Here is a 14,820-nt window from a genome sequence, read left to right as displayed (position 1 = left end):
GTACAGTATCATCCAGTTTGTAACCATAATGGGAATATACATTGCGCTTCCTTCACAGGAAATATAAACACCAAAAAACTTGATTCTTTTTCTGTTCATGCCTTAAGTCTACGGTTGACAGGAATTTCATTTTTTCCCCCATTGATTTTAGATTTGCATAAATAGAGCGCTTGCTCATTTAATTAAGAAAACTGAAAGGCTTATGGAGATGACGTTAAGAATTGTATTAAGTGAGCATGTCAATTGAAATATTCCAAGAAGAAAATGCGCTAGTCTGGGAAACACAATAGCACCCCTGATATCTATGGATGGGACAGATACCCCCCGCAGACACAGACACAGACACACACGCAGGGAGGGTCTGTAGTGTGACAGAGCACGCTAGCTTTGCCACCAGGCACTCCTTCTTGAATTAAAAGAAACCTATCTCCTTACCTCTTTCTGGATACCCCCTCTTTACCAACAAGAGAGACAGGACCAGCTTTCCTCAGCTTACATTTTCCCCTTCCTTTCCTCTCACTTGAAAACTGTTACGCCGATGCTCGCCACAAACCGGGACCGGACCGCGGGGCTGAGGTGGGGTTATATAATCACCGACCTGAGTCCATGCAGACTGATCCGGAGTGCGCAGTTCGTAGTCGTACATCGCAGGGTCAGGATTGGAGAAGGCAGCATCGTCGTTATGGAAGCAGGAGTTCGGCAACAGGTAGTCAGGATTTCCCCGCTTCAGCTTAGGAGCGTGAGCGCGGGGGTGGCTTCTGCGCGAGGAGCGGCCTCGGCCCATGACGCCGATCTCAGCAGGAGGAGACAGCAGGCTGGCCGAAGTTCACCGCAGGGCAGCGTCGGGAAGAACCAACGCTTCAGCGCAGAAGTCCAAGGCAGGTCACTGCAAGAGGATCGCAGCAAGCCGCAGGAAAGGAAGGGTAGCCACTGCTAGGAGGGAATGCAGCAGGTACCGGTGCTGGCAACACGCTTCAGCACAGACGTCCCGGGTAGGCCACTGCAGGAGAATAGCAGCAGGCCAGTGCTGGCATCAACGCTTCAGCACAGATGTCCAGGGCAGGCCACTGCAAGGAGATAGCAGCAGGCCGCAGGAAAGGAAGGGTAGCCACTGCTAGGAGGGAATGCAGCAGTACCAGTGCTGGCATCAACGCTTCAGCACAGACGTCCAGGATAGGCCACTACAGGAGAATAGCGGCAGGCCACAGGACAGGAAGGGTAGCTACTGCTAGGAGGGAATGCAGCAGTACCAGTGCTGGCATCAACGCTTCAGCACAGACGTCCAGGGTAGGCCACTGCAAGGAGATAGCAGCAGGCCACAGGACAGGAAGGGTAGCTACTGCTAGGAGGGAATGCAGCAGTACCAGTGCTGGCATCAACGCTTCAGCACAGACGTCCAGGGTAGGCCACTGCAAGGAGATAGCAGCAGGCCAGTGCTGGCAACAACGCTTCAGCACAGACGTCCAGGACCAGGCCTCTGGATACTCAGGAACTTGGAAGGTAAGAACGCTAGGAGAGAGGCCTGGGGTGGTTTGTGGCAGAGACAGTAACATAGAGGTAGGAATAATTATGCTCGGCGCTGGTTCAGAGCCAACGCCTAGAATATAAAGGGCGGAGATCCAATCACAGGAGGAGGGTGTGTGAGAACTCCTCCAATGAAGTAGCACAGGGCAGAAGCTGCAATGAGAGGCAGCACCTGTGCCATAGATTGCCAGAGGAAGCCTGCAACTGCACATGTCTGCAAGGCAATAGTCAAAGCCAGTAGTGGATTCCTTACAGTACCCCCCCCTTCAGGTGAGACCTCCGGACGAACAAGATCCATCACAGATTTGGGGGACATGGAATTGTTCCTAAACCTCCTTAGGCGAGAGGTGGCGTTGAAAGCCCATAGTTTGTTGGAATTCCTTACAGTACCCCCACCACTGGGTGAAAAGCCTGGGTGAACAGGACCATTCATAGGTCTGGGAGACATTGAGTTGTTCCTGAAGTGTCTCCGGCGAGAATTAGGTCCACAATCCAGATGTACATTGGCGAGTGCCATGAAAGACAGCGGTGGTACTGCAGTTCTTGGTACATGGACAATGGGACCTGAGGGCTCCGGAATGGGAACATCGGAAGGACAGTAGCCAGGTGTCCGGTGCATAGTAATAGTCCAAGAGTACGGGACACAGGACACAGATTGTTGGACAAAAATGGCAGAGGGACCTTCAGAGAAGGCAATGTCTTTGGTGAAATCAGCACGGAGGAAGTTGCGAGAGTCTTTAGCTTCCAAGGAATTCCGGGTGGTTGTTAGCAAGGGAATGGGGCGGGAGGGTTCACTACACACTATTGCAGCGGTACTTTTGATACCAAGCAGGGTTGCTATCCCAAGCAATTTGCGAGAGTCTGTAGCAGTGTGTATGCAACTCATGGTACTGGCAGTTGAAGAAGGATCCGCTTCCTTTGGTTTGTGATCTTTAGAGAGAATCAAATCCGAAATTGTGGCCTTGGCGAAGGACATAATAAGCATGTCTATACCCATAGTGGACCCATAGAGAACAGGAACGGACGCTTCAGGTAAAGCGACGAGGTCCAGTAAGGGTGTCTTCGTCTTAGGGAGAGGCCAATTGCCATACAGATTGGGCACTTTGGGCACCGCACAGAGACCTGCGAGTAAGGAGTCTGTTTGAAAGGTGAGAAAACAGATTTTATCCAAAAAACAAGGCAGGCGGTTAAGCGGTGCATCGACCTTAGGGAAAAAAGTCTTGGGGTTAAAGCTGGGTGCCTCCAACACAGAGAAAGAAGACAGAGAACTAGAGCTTGGCTTCGGAGTGGAGGTCCCAGGTACCCAGGTCTCACATGATACTGTGGGAGAAGCAATGCAAATTGTTACTGTTTTAAACATAGGGTTTTTAACATCGGTAGCTCCAGGCACCTTTTTGAGAGGTAACCCTAGTCTTGGGACAGGACAGTCAATAGCAAGTACCCCAAGTATTGTGGAAGACACAGAGAAATATAAGTCCATTTTAAAGACGGTATCTTCTGAAAAAAGGGAAAGTTCCAAATGCGATACCCCTGAGTTCGTGGTAGTAGACATACAGTCAGTAGTGGATACCCCGAATACTGTGGGCGAATCAGCGTGAAACAGTATTATTGCAGGAATGGGCATCCCAGACTTAAAGTCATTTTTGATCATCCCGGAGGCTGTGGCATGATCCGTGAGAGAAACTGGGGTAAACTCTCCAACAGACACAAGAGACATCTTGCTTGTTACAGAATTGGGTCCCTGAGAATCCCTAGTGAGGGCATCAGACTCCATGGGAGACTTAGTGACAGGGGTTTTGGAACTGATTAAAGGAATGGCAGGTATCACAGATTTACTAGGAGAAATACCTTGCAAAACAGAAATTTTAGTAAAGGTGATAGGCATCACAGATAGGGCAGACAGAAGTAAGCTAGGCAAGGTTGCTTCTATAACAGAAGATTTGGCAGCGGCAAAGCTTAACTCAGCGGCTGCTGGAGAACTTTTAACTACAGTGAGAAGGGACTGCAGTTTTACAAAGTCAGGGATAAAGGGAGTCTCAAACTTGAAAGCCTGATCATTCAAAAAGAAGGGCCCTAACTTTAATGGTACTGAGGAAGCAACAGCAGATACGCTGATCTCAGAAGGGGTCACTTGGAAAGGAGAATAATATGTACTGTTCGCTTTAAACCCTAGGATTTGGGAAAAGGAGAACTCAGACAGTGCAAGTGGGGCAACCACGACTGTGCTGGCCTCTGAAGTGGGTATTTGGGAAAGAGTGTCTGGGACTTCAGAAACGACAACAGATTCCACGAAAAGGGGTCTATGCTCAGAAGCAGGGGTCTCAGCTCTCTGAGTGGCAGACGGGGTGAGTGAAATACCTAGGAGTAGGGATTCTGCGAACAGGTTTAGAGAAACAAACGGCTCCAGAATACTTTTTACTGGAGCCAGTATTATTGCCGAAAGTTCAGGGGGCATAGCCCCGAGAATTTTAGCCGAGTCAGAGGACAAAAGGGGTTGATCCTCTGAGGCTAAGGAGGTGCCCCTGACTGACGAACTAAAGGGATCTACCAAGGAAGGTTCACAGGGCTGACCTGCAGGGGTTAACATAGGAAAAACCCCAAGGGTTAAATTACTCTGTACCTGAGAATCAGAGAAATAGAAGCTAGTCTCCGAGAGTGGGGTCATAGGGGGTTCTGCCTCTTGCCCTAGGAACCTATCATTAGACTGCGGAATACTAGGGTTAGCAGTAGGAACCTCACAGAGCAGACTAGCAGGGGTTAATACAGAAAAAACCTCGGAAACAGAGCTTAGAATTTTTGGTTTAGGAAAAGAGGGCAAACAGGATTCATTCTCTGGTGCTAGGGAAGACACACTGACCTGGGTACTGCAGGGATTTACAGTGGGGAACGCATAAGCCTGACTAGCAGGGGTTAAGACCGAAATAACCTCAGGGACAGAACTTAGGGAGGTTAACTCAGGATTAGGGAGCGTGGCAGCTTCTTCCTTAGCGGGCAGCGACAGAGAAATGGTTTGACCATTCTTAGGAGAGAGAGGTAACCCCACAGGTTTAGTAACAGGACTGGTAGCACAGAGAATCTGCCAAGCAGCAGCATAGCTGGCAAGGAGGGGATCCTGTTCTATTATGTGAGTGTCTAGTGTTGAGGAAAATACATGGAGTGTATCTTGAGACTGAGCCAACATGAGGAGGGCGCTCTGTTCTACTAGATGAATGTCCAGTGATGAGGCCAGGGCATAGATTGCCTCTTGGGCGTCGGCCAGTTCCATAGGGTTCACATTATCCCAGGTTAAAGGGGAATCAGGGGAGCGAATACATTCGGCTAGAGACTGTTTTAAGCTCAGGATACAGTAAGCCTTAATAAAGAGATCACAACGGCATTGTCTTTGCAAAGGGGTTAAACCTTCATAGGTAAACATTTCATCCATCAGGGGTATTACTTCACACAAATACTGGCCTTCATAGTGGGACTGATACGCAGGACGGGACATAACTTCAGTTGGAAAATTGCCATCCCCCGCCACGGCGCGGTCCGGTTTTAACGGGCCGAGCATACTGTTACGCCGATGCTCGCCACAAACCGGGACCGGACCGCGGGGCTGAGGTGGGGTTATATAATCACCGACCTGAGTCCACGCAGACTGATCCGGAGTGCGCAGTTCGTAGTCGTACATCGCAGGGTCAGGATTGGAGAAGGCAGCATCGTCGTTATGGAAGCAGGAGTTCGGCAACAGGTAGTCAGGATTTCCCCGCTTCAGCTTAGGAGCGTGAGCGCGGGGGTGGCTTCTGCGCGAGGAGCGGCCTCGGCCCATGACGCCGATCTCAGCAGGAGGAGACAGCAGGCTGGCCGAAGTTCACCGCAGGGCAGCGTCGGGAAGAACCAACGCTTCAGCGCAGAAGTCCAAGGCAGGTCACTGCAAGAGGATCGCAGCAAGCCGCAGGAAAGGAAGGGTAGCCACTGCTAGGAGGGAATGCAGCAGGTACCGGTGCTGGCAACACGCTTCAGCACAGACGTCCCGGGTAGGCCACTGCAGGAGAATAGCAGCAGGCCAGTGCTGGCATCAACGCTTCAGCACAGACGTCCAGGGCAGGCCACTGCAAGGAGATAGCAGCAGGCCGCAGGAAAGGAAGGGTAGCCACTGCTAGGAGGGAATGCAGCAGTACCAGTGCTGGCATCAACGCTTCAGCACAGACGTCCAGGATAGGCCACTACAGGAGAATAGCGGCAGGCCACAGGACAGGAAGGGTAGCTACTGCTAGGAGGGAATGCAGCAGTACCAGTGCTGGCATCAACGCTTCAGCACAGACGTCCAGGGTAGGCCACTGCAAGGAGATAGCAGCAGGCCACAGGACAGGAAGGGTAGCTACTGCTAGGAGGGAATGCAGCAGTACCAGTGCTGGCATCAACGCTTCAGCACAGACGTCCAGGGTAGGCCACTGCAAGGAGATAGCAGCAGGCCAGTGCTGGCAACAACGCTTCAGCACAGACGTCCAGGACCAGGCCTCTGGATACTCAGGAACTTGGAAGGTAAGAACGCTAGGAGAGAGGCCTGGGGTGGTTTGTGGCAGAGACAGTAACATAGAGGTAGGAATAATTATGCTCGGCGCTGGTTCAGAGCCAACGCCTAGAATATAAAGGGCGGAGATCCAATCACAGGAGGAGGGTGTGTGAGAACTCCTCCAATGAAGTAGCACAGGGCAGAAGCTGCAATGAGAGGCAGCACCTGTGCCATAGATTGCCAGAGGAAGCCTGCAACTGCACATGTCTGCAAGGCAATAGTCAAAGCCAGTAGTGGATTCCTTACAAAAACTTTCTACACCTGAGACAGTGGGAGGGGGGGAGATACAGCAAGAAACAGCACCCCAATCCTGTCCCATTAGAAGCAGCACAGTCTGCTGTCCATCTGCTCCTCTTCTCTCACTCAAATCATTTGCATGGGAGGGAGGAGCTGCTTGCTCTCTCTTCTCTCTCTCTCTCTCTCTCTCTCACTCTCTCTCTCTCTCTCTCTCTCTCTCTCTCTCCCCCCTCTCTCTCTCTCTCTCTTTCTCTCTGTCTCTCTGTCTCTCTATTTCCAGGATTTAAAAGTTTTACACCTGCCAGACAGTACACCTGCCAGACAGTCTATGTGATGATGTCACAAATAGTCTCTGACATCACAGACACATGGTAACATCAACACACAGGCTGACTGGACATTTGTGACCATATCTGTCTTCATAAAATATAAAAAAAAACATGCCAAACACATGCACTTTGCTGGCATTTGCTTATTAAATACTTTGGTCAACACCAGTCTGTGAACTGTTGTTGTTTAATGCTATGGTCACAATCACAGCAGTAACACCAATAATGCAAGAAGTTTTTATGTATGTCTTCGTCTCTTCTCTTGAGTCTATGAGCTGAAATGGGTGTCTCTTGGATCTCTGCTGGAGAAAATATTCACCTCTTTTGATGTCTCAGAGCTTAGAGGGAGGGGGTAAAAACCTAGCACTAGTTTAGTTATTTGATGCCCGCCCGCCTCAAATATACAAAATAAAGTACACAATCCACTTTGCCTGCTCTTGTGTATTTTATTATTTGGCTAATACCTAGATGTGCAATACTGATTTTGAATGCTATTGTTTCATACATCGCATCCTTTATAAAATATTTGCGACAAACAATTGCTTCGATTATAAATATTTGTAAGGGTTGGTCAATAAACGGTCGGGATTGACAAAAACCTCTGCCGAAACCCGGGATCGAACCAGGGACCTTTAGATCTTCAGTCTAACGGCTCTCCAACTGAGCTATTTCGGCTGCGCGAGAGGGTTTGAAAGGTGTCTGGAGGGTGTCTGGAGGGTGTCTGGAGGGTGTCTGGAGGGTGTCTGGAGCAGAATGTTAGCGGTTTTAGATATTTCTAAGAAATATCATGGTAAAATAATAGGAGACATAATGGAAGTACAGTATCATCCAGTTTGTAACCATAATGGGAATATACATTGCGCTTCCTTCACAGGAAATATAAACACCAAAAAACTTGAGAATGCGGGCATCGATCCCGCTACCTCTTACATGCTAAGCAAGCGCTCTACCATTTGAGCTAATTCCCCTCTTTTGGGAAGTTTGTCAGTCAGTGCTGGTTGCTTCAAGTTCTCCCAGGCCAAGGCTGGCTGTCAACGTGCGCTGTTTAATCCTAGTTATCGGAAATAGCTCTGAGTCCAGGGGCTGTGGATGGTTGGGGGAGAATGATAAGCAGAATCTACACATCCTCCCTGATTGTCTAGTGGTTAGGATTCGGCGTTTTCACCGCCGCGGCCCGGGTTCGATCCCCGGTCAGTGAAATGTTTGCTTGAAATCCATATCTGATTCTTTTTCTGTTCATGCCTTAAGTCTACGGTTGACAGGAATTTCATTTTTTCCCCATTGATTTTAGATTTGCATAAATAGAGCGCTTGCTCATTTAATTAAGAAAACTGAAAGGCTTATGGAGATGACGTTAAGAATTGTATTAAGTGAGCATGTCAATTGAAATATTCCAAGAAGAAAATGCGCTAGTCTGGGAAACACAATAGCACCCCTGATATCTATGGATGGGACAGATACCCCCCGCAGACACAGACACAGACACAGACACACGCAGGGAGGGAGGGAGGGTCTGTAGTGTGACAGAGCATGCTAGCTTTGCCACCAGACACTCCTTCTTGAATTAAAAGAAACCTATCTCCTTACCTCTTTCTGGATACCCCCTCTTTACCAACAAGAGAGACAGGACCAGCTTTCCTCAGCTTACATTTTCCCTTCCTTTCCTCTCACTTGAAAACTTTCTACACCTGAGACAGTGGGAGGGGGGGAGATACAGCAAGAAACAGCACCCCAAATCTGTCCCATTAGAAGCAGCACAGTCTGCTGTCCCTCTGCTCCTCTTCTCTCACTCAAATCATTTGCATGGGAGGGAGGAGCTGCTTGCTCTCCCTCTCTCTCTCTCTCTCTCTCTCTCTCTCTCTCTCTCTCTCTCTCTCTCTCTCTCTCTCTCTCTCTCTCTCTCTCTCTCTCTCTCTCTCTCTCTCTCTCTCTCTCTCTCTCTCTCTCTCTCTCTCTCTCTCTCTCTCTCTCTCTCTCTCTCTCTCTCTCTCTCTCTCTCTCTCTCTCTCTCTCTCTCTCTTCTCTCTCTCTCTCTCTCTCTCTCCTTCCAGGATTTAAAAGTTTTACACCTGCCAGACAGTCTATGTGATGATGTCAAAATAGTCTCTGACATCACAGACACATGGTAACATCAACACACAGGCTGACTGGACATTTTGTGACCATATCTGTCTTCATAAAATATTAAAAAAAACATGCCAAACACATGCAACTTTGCTGGCATTTGCTTATTAAATACTTTGGTCAACACCAGTCTGTGAACTGTTGTTGTTTAATGCTATGGTCACAATCACAGCAGTATCACCAATAATGCAAGAAGTTTTTATGTATGTCTTCGTCTTCTCTCTTGAGTCTATGAGCTGAAATGGGTGTCTCTTGGATCTCTGCTGGAGAAAATATTCACCTGTCTTGATGTCTCAGAGCTTAGAGGGAGGGGTAAAAACCTAGCACTAGTTTAGTTATTTTGATGCCCGCCGCCCTCAAATATACAAAATAAAGTACACAATCCACTTTGCCTGCTCTTGTGTATTTTATTATTTGGCTAATACCTAGATGTGCAATACTGATTTTGAATGCTATTGTTTCATACATCGCATCCTTTATAAAATATTTGGCGACAAACAATTGCTTCGATTATAAATATTGTAAGGGTTGGTCAATAAACGGTCGGGATTGACAAAAACCTCTGCCGAAACCCGGGATCGAACCAGGGACCTTTAGATCTTCAGTCTAACGCTCTCCACTGAGCTATTTCGGCTGCGCGAGAGGGTTTGGAAAGGTGTCTGGAGGGTGTCTGGAGGGTGTCTGGAGGGTGTCCTGGAGGGTGTCTGGAGGGTGTCCTGGAGGGTGTCTGGAGCAGAATGTTAGCGGTTTTAGATATTCTAAGAATATCATGGTAAAATAATAGGAGACATAATGGAAGTACAGTATCATCCAGTTTGTAACCATAATGGGAATATACATTGCGCTTCCTTCACAGGAAATATAAACACCAAAAAACTTGGAGAATGCGGCATCGATCCCGCTACCTCTTACATGCTAAGCAAGCGCTCTACCATTTGAGCTAATTCCCCTCTTTTGGGGAAGTTTGTCAGTCAGTGCTGGTTGCTTCAAGTTCTCCAGGCCAAGGCTGGCTGTCAACGTGCGCTGTTTAATCCTAGTTATCGAAATAGCTCTGAGTCCAGGGGCTGTGGATGGTTGGGGAGAATGATAGCAGAATCTACACATCCTCCCTGATTGTCTAGTGGTTAGGATTCGGCGTTTTCACCGCCGCGGCCCGGGTTCGATCCCCGGTCAGGGAAATGTTTGCTTTGAAATCCATATCTGATTCTTTTTCTGTTCATGCCTTAAGTCTACGGTTGACAGGAATTTCATTTTTTCCCCCATTGATTTTAGATTTGCATAAATAGAGCGCTTGCTCATTTAATTAAGAAAACTGAAAGGCTTATGGAGATGACGTTAAGAATTGTATTAAGTGAGCATGTCAATTGAAATATTCCAAGAAGAAAATGCGCGAGTCTGGAAACACAATAGCACCCCTGATATCTATGGATGGACAGATACCCCCGCAGACACAGACACAGACACACACGCAGGGAGGGTCTGTAGTGTGACAGAGCACGCTAGCTTTGCCACCAGGCACTCCTTCTTGAATTAAAAGAAACCTATCTCCTTACCTCTTTCTGGATACCCCCTCTTTACCAACAAGAGAGACAGGACCAGCTTTCCTCAGCTTACATTTTCCCCTTCCTTTCCTCTCACTTGAAAACTTTCTACACCTGAGACAGTGGGAGGGGGGGAGATACAGCAAGAAACAGCACCCCAAATCCTGTCCATTAGAAGCAGCACAGTCTGCTGTCCATCTGCTCCTCTTCTCTCACCTCAAATCATTTGCATGGGAGGGAGGAGCTGCTTGCTCTCCCTCTCTCTCTCTCTCTCTCTCTCTCTCTCTCTCTCTCTCTCTCTCTCTTCTCTCTCTCTCTCTCCCTCTCGTCTCTCTCTCTCTCTCTCTCTCCCCCTCTTTCTCTCTGTCTCTCTACTTCCAGGATTTAAAAGTTTTACCACCTGCCAGACAGTCTATGTGATGATGTCACAAATAGTCTCTGACCTCACAGACACATGGTAACATCAACACACAGGCTGACTGGACATTTTGTGACCATATCTGTCTTCATAAAATATAAAAAAAAAACATGCAAACACATGCAACTTTGCTGGCATTTGCTTATTAAATACTTTGGTCAACACCAGTCTGTGAACTGTTGTTGTTTAATGCTATGGTCACAATCACAGCAGTATCACCAATAATGCAAGAAGTTTTTATGTATGTCTTCGTCTTCTTCTCTTGAGTCTATGAGCTGAAATGGGTGTCTCTTGGATCTCTGCTGGAGAAATATTCACCTGTCTTGATGTCTCAGAGCTTAGAGGGAGGGGGTAAAAAACCTAGCACTAGTTTAGTTATTTTGATGCCCGCCCGCCTCAAATATACAAAATAAAGTACACAATCCACTTTGCCTGCTCTTGTGTTTTTTATTATTTGGCTAATACCTAGATGTGCAATACTGATTTTGAATGCTATTGTTTCATACATCGCATCCTTTATAAAATATTTGTCGACAAACAATTGCTTCGATTGAATAAACGGTCGGGATTGACAAAAACCTCTGCCGAAACCCGGGATCGAACCAGGGACCTTTAGATCTTCAGTCTAACGCTCTCCCAACTGAGCTATTTCGGCTGCGCGAGAGAGTTTGGAAAGGTGTCTGGAGGGTGTCTGGAGGTGTCTGGAGGTGTCTGGAGGTGTCTGGAGGGTGTCTGGAGGGTGTCTGAGGGTGTCTGGAGCAGAATGTTAGCGGTTTTAGATATTTCTAAGAAATATCATGGTAAAATAATAGGAGACATAATGGAAGTACAGTATCATCCAGTTTGTAACCATAATGGGAATATACATTGCGCTTCCTTCACAGGAAATATAAACACCAAAAAACTTGGAGAATGCGGGCATCGATCCCGCTACCTCTTACATGCTAAGCAAGCGCTCTACCATTTGAGCTAATTCCCTCTTTTGGGGAAGTTTGTCAGTCAGTGCTGGTTGCTTCAAGTTCTCCAGGCCAAGGCTGGCTGTCAACGTGCGCTGTTTAATCCTAGTTATCGGAAATAGCTCTGAGTCCAGGGGCTGTGGATGGTTGGGGGAGAATGATAGCAGAATCTACACATCCTCCCTGATTGTCTAGTGGTTAGGATTCGGCGTTTTCACCGCCGCGGCCCGGGTTCGATCCCCGGTCAGGGAAATGTATTGCTTTGAAATCCATATCTGATTCTTTTTCTGTTCATGCCTTAAGTCTACGGTTGACAGGAATTTCATTTTTTCCCCCATTGATTTTAGATTTGCATAAATAGAGCGCTTGCTCATTTAATTAAGAAAACTGAAAGGCTTATGGAGATGACGTTAAGAATTGTATTAAGTGAGCATGTCAATTGAAATATTCCAAGAAGAAAATGCGCTAGTCTGGGAAACACAATAGCACCCCTGATATCTATGGATGGGACAGATACCCCCCGCAGACACAGACACAGACACACACGCAGGAGGGTCTGTAGTGTGACAGAGCACGCTAGCTTTGCCACCAGGCACTCCTTCTTGAATTAAAAGAAACCTATCTCCTTACCTCTTTCTGGATACCCCCTCTTTACCAACAAGAGAGACAGGACCAGCTTTCCTCAGCTTACATTTCCCCTTCCTTTCCTCTCACTTGAAAACTTTCTACACCTGAGACAGTGGGAGGGGGGAGATACAGCAAGAAACAGCACCCCAAATCCTGTCCCATTAGAAGCAGCACAGTCTGCTGTCCCTCTGCTCCTCTTCTCTCACTCAAATCATTTGCATGGGAGGGAGGAGCTGCTTGCTCTCACTCTCTCTCTCTCTCTCTCTCTCTCCTCTCTCTCTCTCTCTCTCTCTCTCTCTTTCTCTCTGTCTCTCTACTTCCAGGATTAAAAAGTTTTACACCTGCCAGACAGTCTATGTGATGATGTCACAAATAGTCTCTGACATCACAGACACATGGTACATCAACACAGGCTGGACTGGACATTTGTGACCATATCTGTCTTCATAAAATATAAAAAAAAACATGCCAAACACATGCAACTTTGCTGGCATTTGCTTATTAAATACTTTGGTCAACACCAGTCTGTGAACTGTTGTTGTTTAATGCTATGGTCACAATCACAGCAGTATCACCAATAATGCAAGAAGTTTTTATGTATGTCTTCGTCTTCTTCTCTTGAGTCTATGAGCTGAAATGGGTGTCTCTTGGATCTCTGCTGGAGAAAATATCACCTGTCTTGATGTCTCAGAGCTTAGAGGGAGGGGGTAAAAAACCTAGCACTAGTTTAGTTATTTTGATGCCCGCCCGCCTCAAATATACAAAATAAAGTACACAATCCACTTTGCTGCTCTTGTGTATTTTATTATTTGGCTAATACCTAGATGTGCAATACTGATTTGAATGCTATTGTTTCATACATCGCATCCTTTATAAAATATTTGTCGACAAACAATTGCTTCGATTGAATAAACGGTCGGGATTGACAAAAACCTCTGCCGAAACCCGGGATCGAACCAGGGACCTTAGATCTTCAGTCTAACGCTCTCCCAACTGAGCTATTTCGGCTGCGCGAGAGAGTTTGGAAAGGTGTCTGGAGGGTGTCTGGAGGGTGTCTGGAGGGTGTCTGGAGGGTGTCTGGAGCAGAATGTTAGCGTTTTAGATATTTCTAAGAAATATCATGGTAAAATAATAGGAGACATAATGGAAGTACAGTATCATCCAGTTTGTAACCATAATGGGAATATACATTGCGCTTCCTTCACAGGAAATATAAACACCAAAAAACTTGGAGAATGCAGGCATCGATCCCGCTACCTCTTACATGCTAAGCAAGCGCTCTACCATTTGAGCTAATTCCCCTCTTTTGGGGAAGTTTGTCAGTCAGTGCTGGTTGCTTCAAGTTCTCCAGGCCAAGGCTGGCTGTCAACGTGCGCTGTTTAATCCTAGTTATCGGAAATAGCTCTGAGTCAGGGGCTGTGGATGGTTGGGGGAGAATGATAGCAGAATCTACACATCCTCCCTGATTGTCTAGTGTTAGATTCGGCGTTTTCACCGCCGCGGCCCGGGTTCGTCCCCGGTCAGGGAAATGTTTGCTTTGAAATCCATATCTGATTCTTTTTCTGTTCATGCCTTAAGTCTACGGTTGACAGGAATTTCATTTTTTCCCCCATTGATTTTAGATTTGCATAAATAGAGCGCTTGCTCATTTAATAAGAAAACTGAAAGGCTTATGGAGATGACGTTAAGAATTGTATTAAGTGAGCATGTCAATTGAAATATTCCAAGAAGAAAATGCGCTAGTCTGGGAAACACAATAGCACCCCTGATATCTATGGATGGGGACAGATACCCCCCGCAGACACAGACACACACGCAGGGAGGGTCTGTAGTGTGACAGAGCATGCTAGCTTTTAGGCCACCAGGCACTCCTTCTTGAATTAAAAGAAACCTATCTCCTTACCTCTTTCTGGATACCCCCTCTTTACCAACAAGAGAGACAGGACCAGCTTTCCTCAGCTACATTTCCCCTTCCTTTCCTCTCACTTGAAAACTTTCTCACCTGAGACAGTGGGAGGGGGGGAGATACAGCAAGAAACAGCACCCCAAATCCTGTCCCATTAGAAGCAGCACAGTCTGCTGTCCCTCTGCTCCTCTTCTCTCACTCAAATCATTTGCATGGAGGGAGGAGCTGCTTGCTCTCTCTCTCTCTCTCTCTCTCTCTCTCTCTCTCTCTCTCTCTCTCTCTCTCTCTCTCTCTCTCTCTCTCTCTCTCTCTCTCTCTCTCTCTCTCTCTCTCTCTCTCTCTCTCTCATCTCTCTCTCTCTCTCTCTCTCTCTCTCTCTCTCTCTCTCTCTCTCTCTCTCCTCTCTCTCATCTCTCTCTCTCTCTCTCTCTCTCTCTCTCTCTCTCTCTCCTTCCAGGATTTAAAAGTTTTACACCTGCCAGACAGTCTATGTGATGATGTCACAAATAGTCTCTGACATCACAGACACATGGTAACATCAACACACAGGCTGACTGGACATTTTGTGACATATCTGTCTTCATAAAATATAAAAAAAAACAT

The 14,820-nt window shown here is 47.2% G+C and overlaps 1 protein-coding gene and 7 non-coding genes across 8 annotated transcripts in view; 4 read left to right on the top strand and 4 right to left on the bottom strand.

Moving 5' to 3' along the window:
* LOC142464645 (uncharacterized) overlaps window positions 1–14,820 on the top strand; it is a 755,558-nt gene that overhangs the window by 603,037 nt on the left and 137,701 nt on the right.
* Window positions 7,248–7,320, bottom strand: TRNAF-GAA (transfer RNA phenylalanine (anticodon GAA)). The gene has a single exon. It is a non-coding gene; the product is annotated as a tRNA-Phe (tRNA).
* On the top strand, window positions 7,773–7,844 carry TRNAE-UUC (transfer RNA glutamic acid (anticodon UUC)). The gene has a single exon. It is a non-coding gene; the product is annotated as a tRNA-Glu (tRNA).
* TRNAF-GAA (transfer RNA phenylalanine (anticodon GAA)) lies at window positions 9,333–9,403 on the bottom strand. The gene has a single exon. It is a non-coding gene; the product is annotated as a tRNA-Phe (tRNA).
* Window positions 9,876–9,947, top strand: TRNAE-UUC (transfer RNA glutamic acid (anticodon UUC)). Its single transcript has one exon. It is a non-coding gene; the product is annotated as a tRNA-Glu (tRNA).
* On the bottom strand, window positions 11,311–11,383 carry TRNAF-GAA (transfer RNA phenylalanine (anticodon GAA)). Its single transcript has one exon. It is a non-coding gene; the product is annotated as a tRNA-Phe (tRNA).
* On the top strand, window positions 11,865–11,936 carry TRNAE-UUC (transfer RNA glutamic acid (anticodon UUC)). Its single transcript has one exon. It is a non-coding gene; the product is annotated as a tRNA-Glu (tRNA).
* On the bottom strand, window positions 13,248–13,319 carry TRNAF-GAA (transfer RNA phenylalanine (anticodon GAA)). Its single transcript has one exon. It is a non-coding gene; the product is annotated as a tRNA-Phe (tRNA).

Source organism: Ascaphus truei, chromosome 13 (assembly GCF_040206685.1).
Source record: "Ascaphus truei isolate aAscTru1 chromosome 13, aAscTru1.hap1, whole genome shotgun sequence".
NCBI lineage: Eukaryota > Metazoa > Chordata > Amphibia > Anura > Ascaphidae > Ascaphus > Ascaphus truei.
Note: the sequence above shows the minus strand (reverse complement) of the source record. Positions and strands in the feature narration are given on the sequence as shown.